Source organism: Grampus griseus (genome assembly GCF_964374135.1).
Source record: "Grampus griseus genome assembly, chromosome: X".
Lineage (NCBI taxonomy): Eukaryota > Metazoa > Chordata > Mammalia > Artiodactyla > Delphinidae > Grampus > Grampus griseus.
In genome coordinates, this window is record NC_138999.1 from 5,408,398 (window position 1) to 5,425,956 (window position 17,559).

Genomic DNA, 17,559 nt, shown 5'->3' on the forward strand with positions numbered 1-17,559 from the left:
ATGTGGATTCTGTAGGGGACAGAAGCATTCACAAGGTAATATTTAAAATATAAGTTAGCTTCATTTCAGCATTCTGTGAACACAGACGAGTGTAAAGGTTATTTTCCTTCAGTTAGCAAAGAAACTAAAATAACATTTTTACTTAATATTGAGTGAGAAGGATCTCGTAACCACGTAGACTTCATTTCAGTGACCCCACTTGTATGGGCCACCCACCCGAGGTGTGTTTTCATCAGATGTTGACACGTAATTGTTGAAATCAGAGGCATTTCTATTAGTTACACATTTTTCTTGACATTTGACTTAGGCCTTTTTTTTTTCCTGTACTTTGTATGTTAGAGTGGCAAGTGACTGATACTTCCTGCAGCGCAAAGGCTCTCTGAGCATGCTTTTTAGTTGGTTTCTATTTCTGTGCTCAAAGGCGTGGAGCAACGCCAAATTTGCATTCGCTGCTGCTTGTTGAACGTGCACTTGCATGGTCTTTGGTGTTTGTCTCCTCCAGGGGCCTTGCCCGCGCCAGTGCACATTCAACGTCCCTAAGAACCCTGTGGGGCGACCAACGGTGGCGCTCACATGGCAACGGTGGCGCTCACATGGCGACGATGGCTGCATGAGGCACAAAGAGACAGAGTAACTTTCTCGAGATCGCACGCTTGATCGTTGGCCCAGCCGGGATTCATTCCTTGACTGCTTTGCTCTACTGTCCCCCCAGATGTTCAAAAGCAGATGTCCGCTCACGGGGCGTTCACGACGATCGTTGTCATAAAGACATTGCTAAGTGAAGGCAGCAGTGTTCCTGTCCAGCTGCACCGTCACCCCAGGAACTTTAGAGGCTCGTCCTGCAGCAAACCGTTAAACATGGAGGTTCTTGCGTCTCAGGCTTGGGGGTCTCTTCCCTTCTCTATTTGTTCACACGAGGCAGCACTGTTCATGCCCGAAGCTTTGGTGCAGCCTCTTTGCCTCGGGCCTCCGCGTCAGGTGCTGTGATGGCACGAGGACTGTTGATTGGGATTGGCTACCTGTGGATGAAGAGGACTCAGGTTACGACTGAGGGCAAGTCCCTGCCTAAGCAAAGGGGGAAAACCCATCCCACCCCCTGGCACAGCTGAGTGAGGGAAGGAGGGGTGTTGAGGTAGAAAATCAGTGTGCTAATCCCCCGCTTCATGTTTGTATGTTGGGGTTTGTAGACAAAGATCGCCCTGCCTGTTTCTGCAGACGTAGCCTTGGGAACTGTGGTACACCAGTACAGCGTCTTAATTCTGCTCCTTTTGATGCGTGTAGGATGGAGCCTGGACATCAGTATTATCATTAGGGAGACACAGCTCCCAGGTGAATCTAAGGTGTAGCCAGGGCTGAGGACCACTGTTCTTGAGAAGTTCTCAATTTGGCCACCATGACACCAGAGCCATGTTGCAGGTTTGGGCGACGGAGGTGCCCACGTAGAGAGCCAGTGCTAAAATAAGCCTCAGCCTGGTCATCAGGGGGTCTAGAAGATTCTGCACAGCCTGTTGAACAGTCCACGTTGGTCATTCTCCACCTGACCAGTGTGCACGGACTGCAAGGAAAACAACTAGAGTTAGTCTTTCACTTTTCTTCTATGTCATCACTTCCAGGTTCAGAGATTGGCCAATACAGGGAAGTGACCTCAGGAAGAAAGGAAGTAATAGGGTTCTCTCTTGGTCATTTGTGTTTCTTAGTACCCTGTGCCTTCTTTCTGCATTTGTAGGAAGTTGTGGGGATGAATAATGTGTCCTGTTGAGGCTGGCAGTACCCCTGCCGGCTCAGTTCCGGGTGTGGCGTGCTGACCTTGTGCTGGCTGTGAGACTGGGTGTCTCCCACACGTTGCGGGTCCACTGGAATTCTGTGCCTGTTCATGGGCACCGCAGGCCCTATGCAAGAGAGCGGTGGCAAGGGAAAGCAGAAACGCACGTCGCATGCATCCTCTCTGCTCATTCGTGTGTACGCTTTACTGTCCCATCGGACTTCACTTGTAAAACGCAAGCTCAGAGGTAAAATTAGTAAGAATTTCAAGATGGTGACAGCAGAGCAGTAAACCAGGTGTGAGAGCCTTCTGAGCATGGGGCCCATCTAGCTAGCCCTGCTCGGAAATACTCTCCCGTATACCCAGATACCATCTTGGAGGAAAAGGGGAGAAAAGAAATATTTTGCTACGCCTGAAATGAGTCTGTCTTGATTATTGGGTTCTACTTATAAAATAATGAGCTCTTTAAAAAAATTCTCTGTTTTTGAGATTTGTTGCCTTAGTTAAGACTCCCTTGGTTGCTGAGAGAAAAAAGCAAAAATCATCATATGTGGATAAAGAAAATTATTGTTAGAATACAGAACCCGAGGAACGATGGAAGTCCAGAGGGGATGGGCACTGAAAAGGGGAAAGCTTGTGGAAACCATGCTTCTGCTTTGGATTGCCAGGGTCTTTTTAACACTTTAATTAAAATTAATTTTTATTGGAGTTTGGTTGATTTACAATGTTGTGTTAGTTTCAGGTGTACAGCGAAGTGAATCAGTTATACATATACATATATACACTCTTTTTTAGATTCTTTTCCCATATAGGTAATTACAGAGTATTGAGTAGAGTTCCATGCACTATACAATAGGTTCTTATTAGTTATCTATTTTATATAAAGTAGTGTGTATATGTCAATCCCAATCTTCCAATTTATCCCTCCGTCTCCCCCCACCCCCCGCCGCTTCCCCGCTGGTAACCATAAGTTTGTTTTCTACTTCTGTGACTCAAGTTCTGTTTTGTAAATAGGTTCATTTGTACCGTTTCTTTAGATTCCACATATAAGCGATATCATATGATATTTGTCTTTCTCTGTCTGACTTACTTCACTCAGTATGACAGTCTCCAGGTCCATCCGTGTTGCTGCAAATGTGGAATGCCAGGGTCTCGTGGATTCTAATGCAGCATCTCTTGTATTTCCCTTCCTCTCAGGAGATCTGCTCTCTCTGCTTCTCAAGGTGCACGTGAGCAAACGTGGGAGCCCCTCAGTTCAGCCAGACGGCACAAAGAATAGCCTCCCTTTCCCTCTAGGCTGCGTGTCCGGTAGAGAGAACATATGCTTGGCCAAATGTGTATCAGGCTCCATCCCTGGTCCAAGCAATGAGGAACGGCGAGGGATGGGCTTCAAGGCCTGGAGGCTCGAGGGCTGGACAGATACTCCTGACAGTTTCTGCTGCACCTTTGCACTGGATTAAATGTCCTGTGCGTGAAGAATAATCATAATTAATAGTAATCAGGTAATAGTTACAGAGCCCATACTGTGTGCCAGAGCCTTTGCTAATTGTGTTATGTTCCTCATCTCCATCTCCACGATAAATGCTCTGAAGCAGGTAGAGAAAGTGGCCTCGCACACGCTGAAGCACTTTCCCCAGATTACCTGGCCAAATAGAGGGAGCGAAGGAAGGAGACCCAGGTTCGTCGGAGGGCAAAGCTGTACCCTTAGCTGTTGTACTGGGAAGTAGTAAACTGCGGTCGTTTTAGTGCACACTGTTGAGAGACTATTATCACTGTCTTATAGTTTCCCTTCCCCCCGGTTATTCATTGGCTGCTGTCAAAGTGTTGAGACAACTTCTGATCCTTGATTTTGTCCAAGGAACTCGATTAAAGGGATAGTAGCAATTAAGCACAGCAGATTCTCAGAAATGTTTCCCTTTAGTTACTGAGTGACTTTCAGAAGAGTGGGCCTGCATCCTGCAAGATGACGTGCAAAATCCCACAAACGTAATGCCAGATGGAACTGACCCATATGTGAAAATAGGTTTCCTCACATGGTCCGAGTTTATTGTTTTCTATAACTGTCTACAGGCTGCCCCCTGCTGGCTGATGTGAGTGAGACACCGCAGATCCCAGAAGGATGTAAATGGCAGAGAGAAGCCCCAATTCCCAGGGTTGGGAGTGCCAGGGAGGTCTCACTTTAACATGGCCCTAGTCCAGTTAGAAACCAGCAGACTGTCCCCTGCCTGTGCTTTATCATTCCCCACATCACCTCCAAAGAGAAGGCAATCAGCTTTCAGACCCAGTTATCATCATCCACTTGAGTCTACAATGCATCAAAGGGCACACGTGCTCTGTGTCCCTTCCTTGAGACGTGACCGAAATCGCGATATAAAATCAAATATGTAAACATTCAAAAGAAGAAGATGCAAGAGGGAAGAGTTATGGGGACATATGTATATGTATAACTGATTCACTTTGTTATAAAGCAGAAACTAACACACCATTGTAGAGCAATTATACTCCAATAAAGATGTTAAAAAAAAAAAAAAGAAAGCTGAGATTAATATGGTCATTTCTGTCCCTCTCATCTCTTGCCTCCTTCACCTTTATAGAGTACTGATTGATTTAAAGGTAGGTGAATTAGGTTCTGTCCTGAATAAAAGTCAAATGGCTATAGAGCATGTTACTTGTTCAGACCGTTTCTGTGTTTATTTGTATCTAAAATGTTCATTGAGGTTCTAAATAGCCGTTACTTGGAGTCTACTTTATGAACTCATTTTTTTTAGTGAGGAAAACTACATTTTAAAAATAAGTATAATTTCCAGGGGCTTCCCTGGTGGCGCAGTGGTTGAGAGTCCGCCTGCCGATGCAGGGCACACGGGTTCGTGCCCCGGTCCGGGAAGATCCCACATGCCGCGGAGCGGCTGGGCCCGTGAGCCATGGCCGCTGAGCCTGCGCGTCCGGAGCCTGTGCTCCGCAACGGGAGAGGCCACAACAGTGGCAGGCCCGCGTACCGCAAAAAAAAAAAAAAAAAGTATAATTTCTATATTAACTAGTATAATTTCCTATTAATGAGCTCTCATAATTAGAGCTATTGCTAATGTAACTTCTAGGTCATGAAAATAGGCTTTTGAACTATGTTTGTATATGGATATACACACGCACACTCAAGGGGGAATCATTATTTCACAAAAGAAGTGTGAGTTACTTCTACTCCTGTAAGAGTTGAGTTTTTTAAGAAATAAAATATTTGTCTTATTTCTAAAGAAACACGTATTCTTCATAGAAAATTTAAAGGATACAAACAAATACAAATTTAGATAAACAAAGTAATGACTACCCATGTAAAATTAATATGTATGATGTATATTCCCGACACACATAGGCACATATAATGTATAATTTACTTTCTAGAGATTTCTATCTCAAACTTAGTATGAAACATTATATAAAAAGCCATCAGTACGAGATAATCTAACCCAGTAACTGCCAATAACTTAATTGATGATACAGTCAGTGACCTAATATTAAATGTATGTAAGACTCCTGTTTGCATATCTTGCTTCCAGACGTCTTATCAATAACCTAGACTTGTGAAATCATTTTAACGCATAATAATGTCCCCTTGTGAATGATATAAAGAGAAGAAAGATTATATTAAATGTCAATGTTTGATTATTTGCTAGGCTTTTTCACCACCTAAATGATGTCTTCCCAACAGCTTCAACAATGCTGTCTGAACTTGTGTCTTACTAAATTTATAAATTACAACATGCCATGGGTGTCAGTGCTAAAGTATCAAATGGACGAAGAGCAAGACTGTCCATAAAGTAATATGATAGATTTTTTAACACCCGTCAGAGCTCATACTTTGAAGTAAGTGTTTTATTCCACACAGTCTTGTTGAGAGGTTATTAACTGTCTCCTTAATCTATGAATGTATTTTTTCAGCAATATTCACCTGTGAGTGCTCTGTGTGTTGGCATTTTCACAGGCCCGTGGGTATAATAATGAATGAGGCAGGTAGGCTACAGTCTAATGAGGGAGAAAAGATGACACCAGCCATTGTAAGACAGGAGTGTAAGCGTTAAATTAAGGTGGCACCAGTGATGTGGAATCCTGCCTAACCCAGTCCCTGGGGTCAGGTCACGTGTTAAAGCAGCATGACTCCTGAGCTGTATCCTGCCAATGGAATTTCACAGTATGGGTAAAGAGTTTAAAAGTGCATTCATCAGAGAGTCAATGATTATATAATATCTTTGTGTGGTGACAGATGGTAACCAGACTAATCATGGTGATCATTTTGAAATGTATAGAAGTATTAAATCACTGCGTTGTGTAGCAGGAACTAGCATAGTGTTGAAGGTCAATTATACTTCAAGAACAAACAGACTCATAGAAAAAGAGTTCAGACTTGCCAGAATTTGGCTTCTCCAGCTGGCTCTCCTGTGGACTTGATGGTTTATTGCAACTGGATTACAAATAGTTATACTAATCAGTGTTTTAATTTGTTCTTTGTTTCCAAATTGTTTGTGCTTTATGTCTCCCTGCTACACTATGGCTTTGTCAGTGTTACTAGCTGCATTACTTACATCCTGTCTATTTTATAAGATTGTTGTCTCTTAAACAGTACCCAGTGTGTAACCAGGTCTCCAACAAAATTGATGATGACTAAACATCTTGAGGAAATAGATCACATTTATGAGTCTTATAAAATAATTGTAATAATGTGGTTCTAGGTATGGGAAGAAGCAATAAGGGAGAACATTTCCTGGATCATAACAGACAGAGGATCCAGAGAATCTTTAATTATCAACAGGGCCTAATCCGGAAATTAGCACCTGGAGTGGCATATCAACAAGAGTTTTCTCCTGATCTGGGATGAGCCTCCCAGCACCATGGGACTAAATTTGGTCATGCGTGTCTCCCAAGTATTGGTCGACTTCCTGACCAAGAGGATGATTTGAGAAATCGGATGTTTCCTGCCCTGTCAGTAAACAAAGGATGTCACAGTCATCAGTGATTGCAGCCAGGTGAGAGGGTGAGCCCTGAGGGAACTCAGGAAGGGAAGAATACCTGCCATCTAGCAGCCATCAGACGGCAGCCACTCCCCGCGGTGAGCCCTGAGGAAACTCAGGATGTGAAAACACAGGATACTGGTCCCAGATCCTGAGGTGCCTATCAGAGGAAGGATTTCAGTGAGCCCAGACTCTTGCATCTTCCCATACATAGAAAAGCCCTAAATTCTTTAACTTGAGATGTCTGGTTTTCGTTAATTAACAATAATCTTATGACATTCAGACTACCTGCCCTTTGTTGCAAAACTGCCTGGCTCCCCCCTTGCTTTGGAGCAGTTTAACTCTCAGAGCTATCTGAAACAGTGTCTCCTGGGATGCAGTCCTCATTTCACCCCAAATAAAACTTAACTTGCAAAAAAAAAAAAAAGAAAATCAGATTTGTGATTATGAGGTGGGGGGTGGCAAGAGGGGGAATGAGATGAAGGCAGTGGAAAGGTACAAACTTGCAGTTGTAGGGTAAGTAATAGGCATGTAATGTACAACATAATAAAGATAATTAACACTGCTGCACATTTTATATGAAATCGTTAAGAGAATAGATCCTGAATTCTCATCACAAGGAAAAAATGCATGTTTTTTCTGTTTCTTTAATGTAATATATGAGATGATGCATCTTCACTACACATATTGTCATCATTTCATAATGTGTGTAAGTCAGACCATTATGTTCTACATCTTAAAACTTACACAGTGCTGTATGTCAATTCTATCTCAGTAAAACTGGAAAAAAGTACATGATCAGGACTGCATCATAGTCACAGAAAAGGCAGGCAGCTCTTTTTTTTTTGGAATCGTCTTCAAAAGTTTAGAGTATTTTACTGACTATCCCGTAGAGGGGCAAATGATAAATATTTGATATAAATTGGATTATTTTTCTGTGAATACTGCTAGTTCAGTAGAGTCATACTTACCTTTTAAAAGCTCTGGGATTTAGCTGAGGGAATGGCATACAGTAGGTACTTAATGACTATTTACTGATGATTGACTGTGCAAGAGGTCTGACAAAATGATCGATGCACAGCTGAAAATTCTGGTTCTGGCCTAGAACCAGACAGGTCTGAGTGCTGAGCTGGCTTTTCTTGTGGAGCTTTTGCTGATTCATTTCATCACTTGCAGGAGCTCTTCTGCGAGGTGAGAGACTCATTTGAACAAGAAAGGCGGCTGCCAAAGCACACTGAACATGCCTCGGATATTCAGGGTGAGTACTCTGACAAAGACCATACTCGTTTGGATTTTAAAATTCAGATGCATTTGCTGAAGTCAAATCAGTTTGATTTAAAAGTACTCAGTTTGCACGTGCATTTACATACAGACACACAGACTGAAAGTTTAACTGATGTGGCTTAAGGTAAGTCGGCATTTCTTTTCCTGGTTCATGCAGACTGGTTCAAATCCAGAGTGTACCACGTGTAGCTGTGTGACCTTGGGGAGGTTACTTAACCTCTCTGTTTTTCAGTTCCTTAATTCATACATCATGGGTAATGATTACACCTAAATTATAGAATGTGTATGAGGCTAAATGAGTTAATATATGTGAGAGCCTAGAATTTTGTTTGTTACATAGTAAGAACTGTTTAACTATTGCATAATTATTATCTTCAACCATAACAATACTAACATTAAAAATACGTAATTTACCAGATCAAATAACCTATAAAGTGTTTGTCAACGTGTATAAGAAGGTAATGATTATACTTAAAATGTTTCTGAAGCCAAATGGATTAATACATGCAAAGAGTATAGAATACCTTTTGTCACATGGTAACTATTTTATTGTGATTATCCTTAACCATAATAATATTAACGTTAAGAACATTTAGATTACTAGGTCCAACTAGTATTTTAAACTAGTTTACCATTTAGCTTTTGCTTGTTTTTAATGTTTTCACTGTGTTGAAAAATATGAATTACCAAAATGAGAATGAAATTACATGGTTAAAATGGAAACACAGTAATTTAGAATACCTTTTCTCTGTAGGTGAAAAATATATCCTCAAGAAATCCAATTCCTTGAAACTGAATGCATTTTAAAATTCTAATTCCTTTTTCTTGCAATTTATAGATCTGGCATTATTAAAATATTCATATCTTTGAGCTCATGTGGCATAACAAATTTAATTTGCAAAACAAAGACGACATGAATAGAACATGGTCCATAATCACTTTTTTTAAGCCTCATGTTGTAGGCACTTCATTAGAGAGACACGTCAGACATATTTCCTAACTCCATAGAGCTTTCCAAATAACCTCTTAGAAAGTCATGAAATAATACAGTTCTGGAACAAGACATTTTGTATTGTTTTCACTGTTTCTCAGTTGTATAGGGTACCACCCCACCGTCCTTGACAGCGTTGTTTGACATGTATGGAGCTGCTTTGTGTTATTTTTCACCAGAAGGTCTTTATACTACAGTGTAATTGGATACTGTGAAAGGGGGGATGGAGGACGAAGAACCACAGATTGCATTCCTGGTCCAGCGGCAGCTGCAGTGCAAAGATGGCCCTCAAGTAGCAAGGCACTGGGCAGAAATGGCCAGACCCTCATACTGATGACCATACTCCATCAATGGGGAAAGGCTGGGGGCTTCCCCCCAAAGTGTGGGGCTTCCATTTAAACACGGGAGCAGACCCCAGGGGGCTGCCACTGGAGGCTGCCAGCTAAGTGTGCTCCTTGCAGCTGATAAATATTGGGTTGGCCAAAAAGTTCGTTAGGTGTCTTCTGTAAGATGTTACGGAAGAACCCAAACGAACTTTCTGGCCAACCCAATAGGTTCTTCCTCGAAGGCACATTCGCGTAGCACATCTGCAAGACTGCTCTCACCCCGGTTTCTAAATCCAGCTGAGCCTCTGTCTAGAGTCTGACGGTTTGCTGTGTATACCAAAGACTTCCATAGTTCAACATTGTTACATGGCTGGGGGTGTCTGATTTCACAGAGTGTCTCATTTGAAGAACACTCATGTTTGCTTTTGGTTTGGGGGCAGAGTATGTGGGAAGAGGGTAAAGATTAGCTCAAAGGGTTTTCCTGTGATTAAGGTTGTCTCTTTGCAGGGCCAGTGACTCTGCCTATAGCAGGGATGATTGGTATTAGTTCTAGCAGTAGTAGTAGTAATAGTAATAGTTATAGCAGTAAAAGGAGGGTAAAGAGGACGAGGAGTAACAGTAACAGCAACAAAAGCAATGATACAGTCGTTACTGTTTCTTTGACATGGGGCTAAGGTCTGCCATGTAACTCCCACGCAGTACTTCCCATAGCGCTACAGAACAGGAGCATTGGCATTATTTTAATTTTAGATGTGATATTTGCAGAGGTTAAGTAACTTGCCCCAGCTTATCAAGCTAATAAATGATAGAAGTGGAATTCAGACCCGTGTGGCAGGAATCCCAGGCACCTGCTCCTGTCTGCTGCCGTTGCTAATCAAGATGTGGGCATGGTTATTCCCTATGCTTCTTGTAGAAGACGCCTGGTACCTGTGTATTTGATTTTTGAAACCTCAATTTCCTCACCTGTAGAAAGTCAATAATAACCAACCTGACTTTCTCATGGAGTTAATGTGAGAAAAAAAAAAAAAGATGATGTTGAGAAAGTGGTTTGTAAAGTATAAACTCTTCATAAATACGTGTTGGTTATTATCGTAGTGGTATGAAATATTCTGTGTTCTAGAAAGGAGACTAAAAGTTTGACCATAGCAAGGGTGGGAACTTCATTCTCAGGAATTATACTCCCAGAATTTGAGATCTGGAAAAGCTTTGGAGAGTGTCCAGTTCAGTGGTTCTCAGCCCAGCTGCTTGTTTGTATCACTTAGGGGAGCTTTTAAAAATTGTCGATGCCCAAGATTCACTCCATTTTTAGAAATCTTGTTTAATTTGTCTGCAGTAGGGCTTAGACATCTCAGTATATGTATATGCGTATGTATTTGTGCATGTAAACATGTGTATGCATATGTAGGTATAGGTGTATGCTTGTGTATGTCTGTTTTCTCCAAAGATGATTCTAATGTGTAGTCAGGGGCAAAAATGACTGAATGGAACCAACAAGCTTGTTTCTGACAACTGGGGTAACTTTTTGTTTACCCAGGACAGTTGCAGCTGACACCTGTTGCCCATTGACCCAGCTGATAAGCCCACCCCCTTTCCCTCTCACGTGCCCTGGTTTGGATGATAAATTATACCATCTCCTGCTGATAAGGAACTGAGGCTTTGGGAGGCTGTTTTCCTTCTAAAGGGAATTGAGTATAGTGCCCACCTTGGGCTTTCAGGGGTTGCTTTGGAGTCGTGTTGGACACCGTGTAAGTAAGCAGGATGCTTCTTGACAAGCTGAGAGAATTTCTTAGTTTTGCTGTGATAATGAGAGCTCTTTAAAAATAGAACTATGCTGTGTTTCCACGTGACCCACCTACGTTTTGCAATACTGAGGTCTCATCATCTCATCTGATTCATTTATGCGGGGAACATGTCATCACTGTTTCGGTTCCTGAAAGCACCTTCTCGTGAATGCTAGCAATTGTTATTTAGGAAATTAAATTTAGAAAACAGAGAGACTTCCATGGTGGCGCAGTGGTTAAGAATCCGCCTTCCAATGCAGGGGACATGGGTTCGAGCCCTGGTCTGGGAAGAACCCACATGCCGCGGAGCAACTAAGCCTGTACGCCACAACTACTGAGCCTGTGCTCTAGAGCCCGCGAGCCACAACTACTGAGCCCACATGCCACAACTCCTGAAGTCGGCGCACCTAGAGCCCGTGCTCGGCAACAAGAGAAGCCACCGCAATGAAAGCGCATGCACTGCAACAAAGAGTAGTCCCTGCTCGCCACAACTAGAGAAAGCCCGCGCACAGCAATGAAGACCCAACACAGCCAAAAATAAATAAATAAATAAATTTATTAAAAAATAAAGAAAACAGATCAACAGCTGCCTCGGTACTAGTTCTCTTAACACCATGCAGGGCAACATGGACCCTGCTGGATATGACATGCCTGATGACGACATTTATGTCGTCCAAAAGGAAATTTGTCCAAAAGGAAATTTGACATTGACCAAGAGATCTGACCTGTAGTTGCTCTGACAGGCCTTGGTGCTGTCTTCTCGGTTGAGACTTTCTTAGCCAATGTCAAATCTGATATTGGCATTAAGGTCCGCATAACCTAGGATATACATGCCCCAGCATAACTAAGGTACTTCTCAGCCAATAGTCTGGCTTTACTGGAAGTCTGTGTTCAGTACACACATGAATCCGTGGATGTGGGTATGTTTCTGTGATAATAGTAAGCACGTCTCCCCAACATTGGAGTTATTATTCTGGGATGACTCAATCAGAAGTGCAGCTCTCGGAAAGTGGAATGTTTCCATTGACATCCATCAGAGTGAAACCAAGGACGGTAGGTGTTCCTATTACCCAGCATTGATGGCTTTACCTCCTTGAGGAATCCAGGGATTGAACGGTACCCTGAAGATCCAATGCGTCATCCAGGAGACTGGAGTATCCAGTTTTGTTTGTCGTATATTGTAGGTGAAAGTCAGAGATTGATTTTGACGTATTAGAGATTCCTTCACTTACAAGTCTCAGAAAAACTCTTTGCAAACTATACTGACACTTTCCTTGATTTCAGAATGGCAGTGGTCTCACTCCTGATGTTGGAAATGCGTTTGGCTGTCCCAAATGGCTCCTTGGCAAGCAGTGGGCCCCTATTACTGAAAAAAGAAAAGTATAACTCCTATTGTTAGGATTTAGAGTCCAAGAAGTTCATACTGTTATTATTACCTAGTTTGAAAAAGAAAGGTTAGCAAATTTCCCCAGACATTGTCTGAGGAAGGGGGTCAATTAAAAGAGACATTTAGTGCCTTCCAGTTCTGTTTCCAGAGTCTCCCAAGACATGCTGGCTGTCCCTACTCTGTATTCTTAGTGCACCACACACATTCCTTTATCATGATTCATAGCACATTGTACTGGAATTACTTGTTTGCAAGTCTTTCTCTCGTGCTAGACTGGAGAGCAGAAACCATGCCGTACTTGTCTTTGCATCCCCAGCACTTAGCAAAGAAATGAACACATATTGGACATACAAAGAACCTTGAGTGAATTAATAACTGACCGCAGAACAAAAAGGAGCTTGAGTATCAATCAAGAATTGCGTCCTTGTGTAACCGAAAGTGGGGTCCGGCTGCTCGCCCCTGAAAAGCTAATAAAGAGGCGAGATTGATGGGAAGGAAAGTGTGCTTTATTTTGGGTGCTGGCAACTGGGGAGGAGGGTGGACTTCTGTCCAGAAGCTGACTCCGCCCCCCCCCCCCCCCCCGCCCCGCTCCCGACAATCAGTGGGCAAGAGCTTTTATAGGCTGAGCGAGGAGACTGCATGTAGAAACAGCACAGTCAGCTCTGACCGTCATCTTGAAATTGGTCATCGGTGATTTGACCAGCATCATCTTGATTGTTTTAAGTACAGTTAATCTCCAGTTCCAGGGTCGGTTTGTTTCCATTTCTTTGAGGCCAGTTCTTGGAATTGTGGCAGCTTATGTCATGACTATGGTCTGGTCATCACGCAGTTAACTTCTTCCACCTGCTGGGGCTTTCCGTATCTGTAAGACAGCTCACAGGATGTGGCTCAGAATATGATCTATAGCCCTTGAGGAGGAACTAAAAGGTCCTTGACTTTGCTTAATGACTAAATTATTATTATTTGGTCTCCTTTGACTGTTTTCCTTTGCTTCTGCATTTTCTTACTTCTCTGATTAAACTTATTCTTTGGCTAAAGTGTTTCCACAGACAGAAGGCAGGGGGAGGACATGGTGGGGAAGGACCATAGGGTCCTGCTCCGTTTCACTTGGAGAGGACACATAGCAAGCTGCGATATTCCTGCTGAAATGAAAATACAGAATGAAACATCACGGAAGCCAGACATTTCCTCTGAATAAGGAGCTTAAACTCATTCAGTATTTGGAGAGGATCGACTCCCTACTCTACCTGCTTGGAAGAACGAGGGAGGTAGGGAGAGCTTATCAAAATCTGGTTTTGCTCAAATTAATCAATATGTTTTGACGCCTCTCTACTACAGATGCTGAAACAGTCACGCTCATCAGAGTCCGTTCTGAGTTAATCCGATCAGTGCGGAATGTCTTACAACACGGAAATGTCCAAAGCTTCATGATACACTTTCTGGAATAGTGGGATTATGAGACCAACCAAGGATGACCCGGTGAAACGATTTTAAGAAGTCCTAGAAAATTCTGGCTCATTAGCTGGGTGAAGATCACTGCACACATAACAATGAACGTTAATTGCTAAGTCCCTTGTCACCTGCTTAGAATGCTCATCTGCGACAGCTCAGTTGTCACCCCCAAAATGAGAGAACTCTGAGCCTTCCTGAGTCCGTTAGGCTTTCAATGTGTTTTTCTTACCTAAAGGTATCGGTTTCTGAGCATTGCATCACCTACGTGTCAAAAAAACAACAACAACAAAAAAAACTGTATATGGAGTTGGACTCCTGAACAGAGAGGTGCTTTTTTTTTTTTTTTTTTTTTTTGCGGTACGCGGGCCTCTCACTGTTGTAGCCTCTCCCATTGTGGAGCACAGGCTCTGGATGCGCAAGCTCAGCGGCCATGGCTCACGGGCCCAGGCACTCCGCGTCATGTGGGATCTTCCCGGACCGGGGCACGAACCCTTGTCCCCTGCATTGGCAGGCGGACTCCCAGCCACTGCGCCACCAGGGAAGCCCGAGAGGTGCTTTTTATAATACCAAGCAGCTACTGATTTTCCTGTGTGCATTCAAGGGAGCATAAACCACCTGGCTGAGTTGAGTTGCTCCTATCCATCAAGCGTCACATGGCCGCAAGACACCAGCTTTGCTTACTAATCAAAAGCAATGTTGTCGATGTACCAGGTTAATGCACAGATTGATAAAGTTAGGCAGTTATCGTGGAACTAGGGAGGTTTTATAACCGTGCCAGGTTCTATACTTTTACAACTCATAGTGTTTACAGACCACTTTGGTTATTTTTCTCCAAGGATAAATCAGTGCCTTTAATCTTGTTATCATCTATACATCACTGAGGTATTTTGCTCTGTGCTTCTACCTGTTTACAAGATTAATGAAGCTCTTCCTTTGGATCTCAAACCAGCATATGATGTAAGAACCAACTGGCAACTTCCGACTCCTGGGAACCCACACACAGCTAGCTCTCTGACATCCAAGCCATCAACATTTTAAGAAAACTAATAGGGATTTGGAACTATGTTGCTGTCCCAAAACCATATGGTAGCGGAAAATTTCCCTGAAGTTAGCCCTGGGCTTGGTGGCAGGGTTGACCACTGCACTTGGCCTTTCTTCAGAGGTCTTTTCTCTGCCTTTCTGCTTGAAGGGGCGGGGCTTGATTATCTACCGTCCTCCACTGTCCCCTTGAAAGGAAATCTTGCAAATAACCCACTTCACAATTTACCACGAGCAGTGAATTTTTTTTTTTTCTTTGCGGTATGCGGGCTTCTCACTGCTGTGGCCTCTCCCGTTGCGGAGCACAGGCTCTGCACGTGCAGGCTCAGCGACCATGGCTCACGGGCCCAGCTGCTCCGCGGCATGTGGTATCTTCCCGGACCGGGGCACGAACCCGTGTCCCCTGTATCGGCAGGCAGACTATCAACCACTGCGCCATCAGGGAAGCCCCGAGCAGTTAATTTTTAATATGACTTGCGTAATGGTGATTATATATTTCTGTTTCTCGAAAAACAGGAGAGACTTTAAAATATGATAACCTTGGACAAGCAGTGTGATTTTTTAACAAGAATATGTTATGTGTGGGACTTCCCTGGTGGTCCAGTGGTAAAGAATCCGCCTTCCAATGCAGGGGACATGGGTTCGATCCCTGGCTGGGGAACTAAGATCCAGCATGCCGAAGGGCAGCTAAGCCCACGTATCACAGCTACTGAGCCCACACACTCTGGAGTCTGCGTGCCACAACTGGAGAGAAGCCTGCGTGCCATAACGTAGAGCCCGGGCGCCATCATGAAAGATCCTGCATGCCGCAGCGAAGATCCTGCGTGCCGCGACTGAGACCCGATGCAGCCCAAATAATAATAAATGAAGTAAATATTAAAAAAAGAATATGTTATGCATAAGCTGCAGTGAAAGAATATTTAATTGTCTAATACATTTCATCTGAATATTGTTTGTTCCATTATTTTTATATTTTGGTGGTTCTTCATATTTTTTAATCAAAAAAAAAGGTGTATTTTAGGAGTAGGTAGCTCTGACATCCAGTTCTAATTTTCCAAATAGACATTTCTGAGATGATTTTTCTAAAAGGTCACATTTTGGCTTTTGCACAAGCAATTGAGTTACACTTCCCAGGAATAAAACTTTTTTCAATAAAATTTACACTCTGATATCCCTGATATGATCAATTTCAGATTTCAAAATAATGAGGAAATAAGTATACTAAATTAATTTCAAGAAGCGTTACTTTTAGAGCTTCCTGCTGCTCTGGCGATAGCAAAAGTGCATACCTTTCTACAGTGGAGAACTCGTTAGAATCAATTTTTTTTTTTTTTTTTTTTTTTTTTGTGGTACACGGGCCTCTCACTGCTGTGGCCTCTCCCGTTGTGGAGCACGGGCTCCGGATGCACAGGCCCAGCGACCATGGCTCACGGGCCCAGCCGCTATGCGGCACGTGGGATCTTCCTGGACCGGGGCACAAACCCGTGTCCCCTGCATCGGCAGGCGGACTCCCAACCACTGCGCCACCAGGGAAGCCCCTAGAATCAATTTTTTAAGTGGCTTGATAGGGAGTCTACAGTGACTGCAAGACCCAAGAATTTGCTTCTTTGGCCTTTTAATAAGATTCTAGTAGAGATGTGGCTTACTATTTCTAGGCAAATTGTTCCTCACAATAATAGTGAATATTCTTTTGTGTTTCATAGACCTGTGTGTTCTGCGAAGTTCAGGATTTCAGATAGAGCCGAATAAAAGTTGTTGCAGTATTTGGTGACTCACTAGGGCTGTTGGTTTGTCCTTGTCCACACCGTCAAGAAGCAGTCATAGCCTCTTCAAATCAGGGTGCTGCCCACACTCCATGCAGGTGTTGCAGCCCCTCTCTGGCCTGGTGTCTGAGTTTATTGCTGTCCTTCTCTTGGCAGAAGGTCCACCTGCTTTCAAATCCCATTAAACTCAGTCATAAGGAGAGCAAAATGTTGTGACTGTAAACACACCTTCTCTTTCATATCTATCCAGGTATTTCTGTTACACTTCAAGGAATCTCTGTCAGTTGAAACTCGTTGAGTACAGATGGCAGACAAGCACATGTCATCAGGGAAATGCAAATTCAAACAGTAATGAGATAGCACTACACAGCATTAACATGGTGGGAATCCAAAACACTGACAGCACCAAACGTTGATGAGGAAGTGGAGCAACAGGAACTCTCATCCATGCTGGTGGGAACGCAACACAGTGCAGCCAGTTCAGAAGACCGTTTGGTGGTTTCTTACAAAACAACATACTCTCATCATACAGTCCAGCAAGTGTGCTTCCTGTGTCTATCCTAAGGTAGACATCCACACAGAAACCTGCACATGGGTCTTTGTAGCAGCTGTATTCATAATTGCCCAAACTCGGATGCAACCAAGATGTCCTTCAGTAGGTGAGTGGATACGTAGACTGTGGTGTATCCAGGCAGTGGCATGTCAATGCCAAAAAGAGATGAGCTATCAAACTATGAAAAAACATGGAGGAACCTTAAATGCATGTTACTAAGTG

At 43.2% G+C, this 17,559-nt stretch overlaps 1 long non-coding RNA gene across 1 annotated transcript in view; it reads left to right on the forward strand.

Annotated features, from left to right (window-relative positions):
• Positions 1 to 17,559, forward strand: part of LOC309839395 — a 113,258-nt gene that overhangs the window by 7,587 nt on the left and 88,112 nt on the right. The window contains exon 2 of the long non-coding RNA XR_014298507.1: positions 7,939 to 8,020. This is a non-coding gene — a long non-coding RNA (uncharacterized lncRNA). The remainder of the gene's footprint in view (positions 1 to 7,938; positions 8,021 to 17,559) is intronic.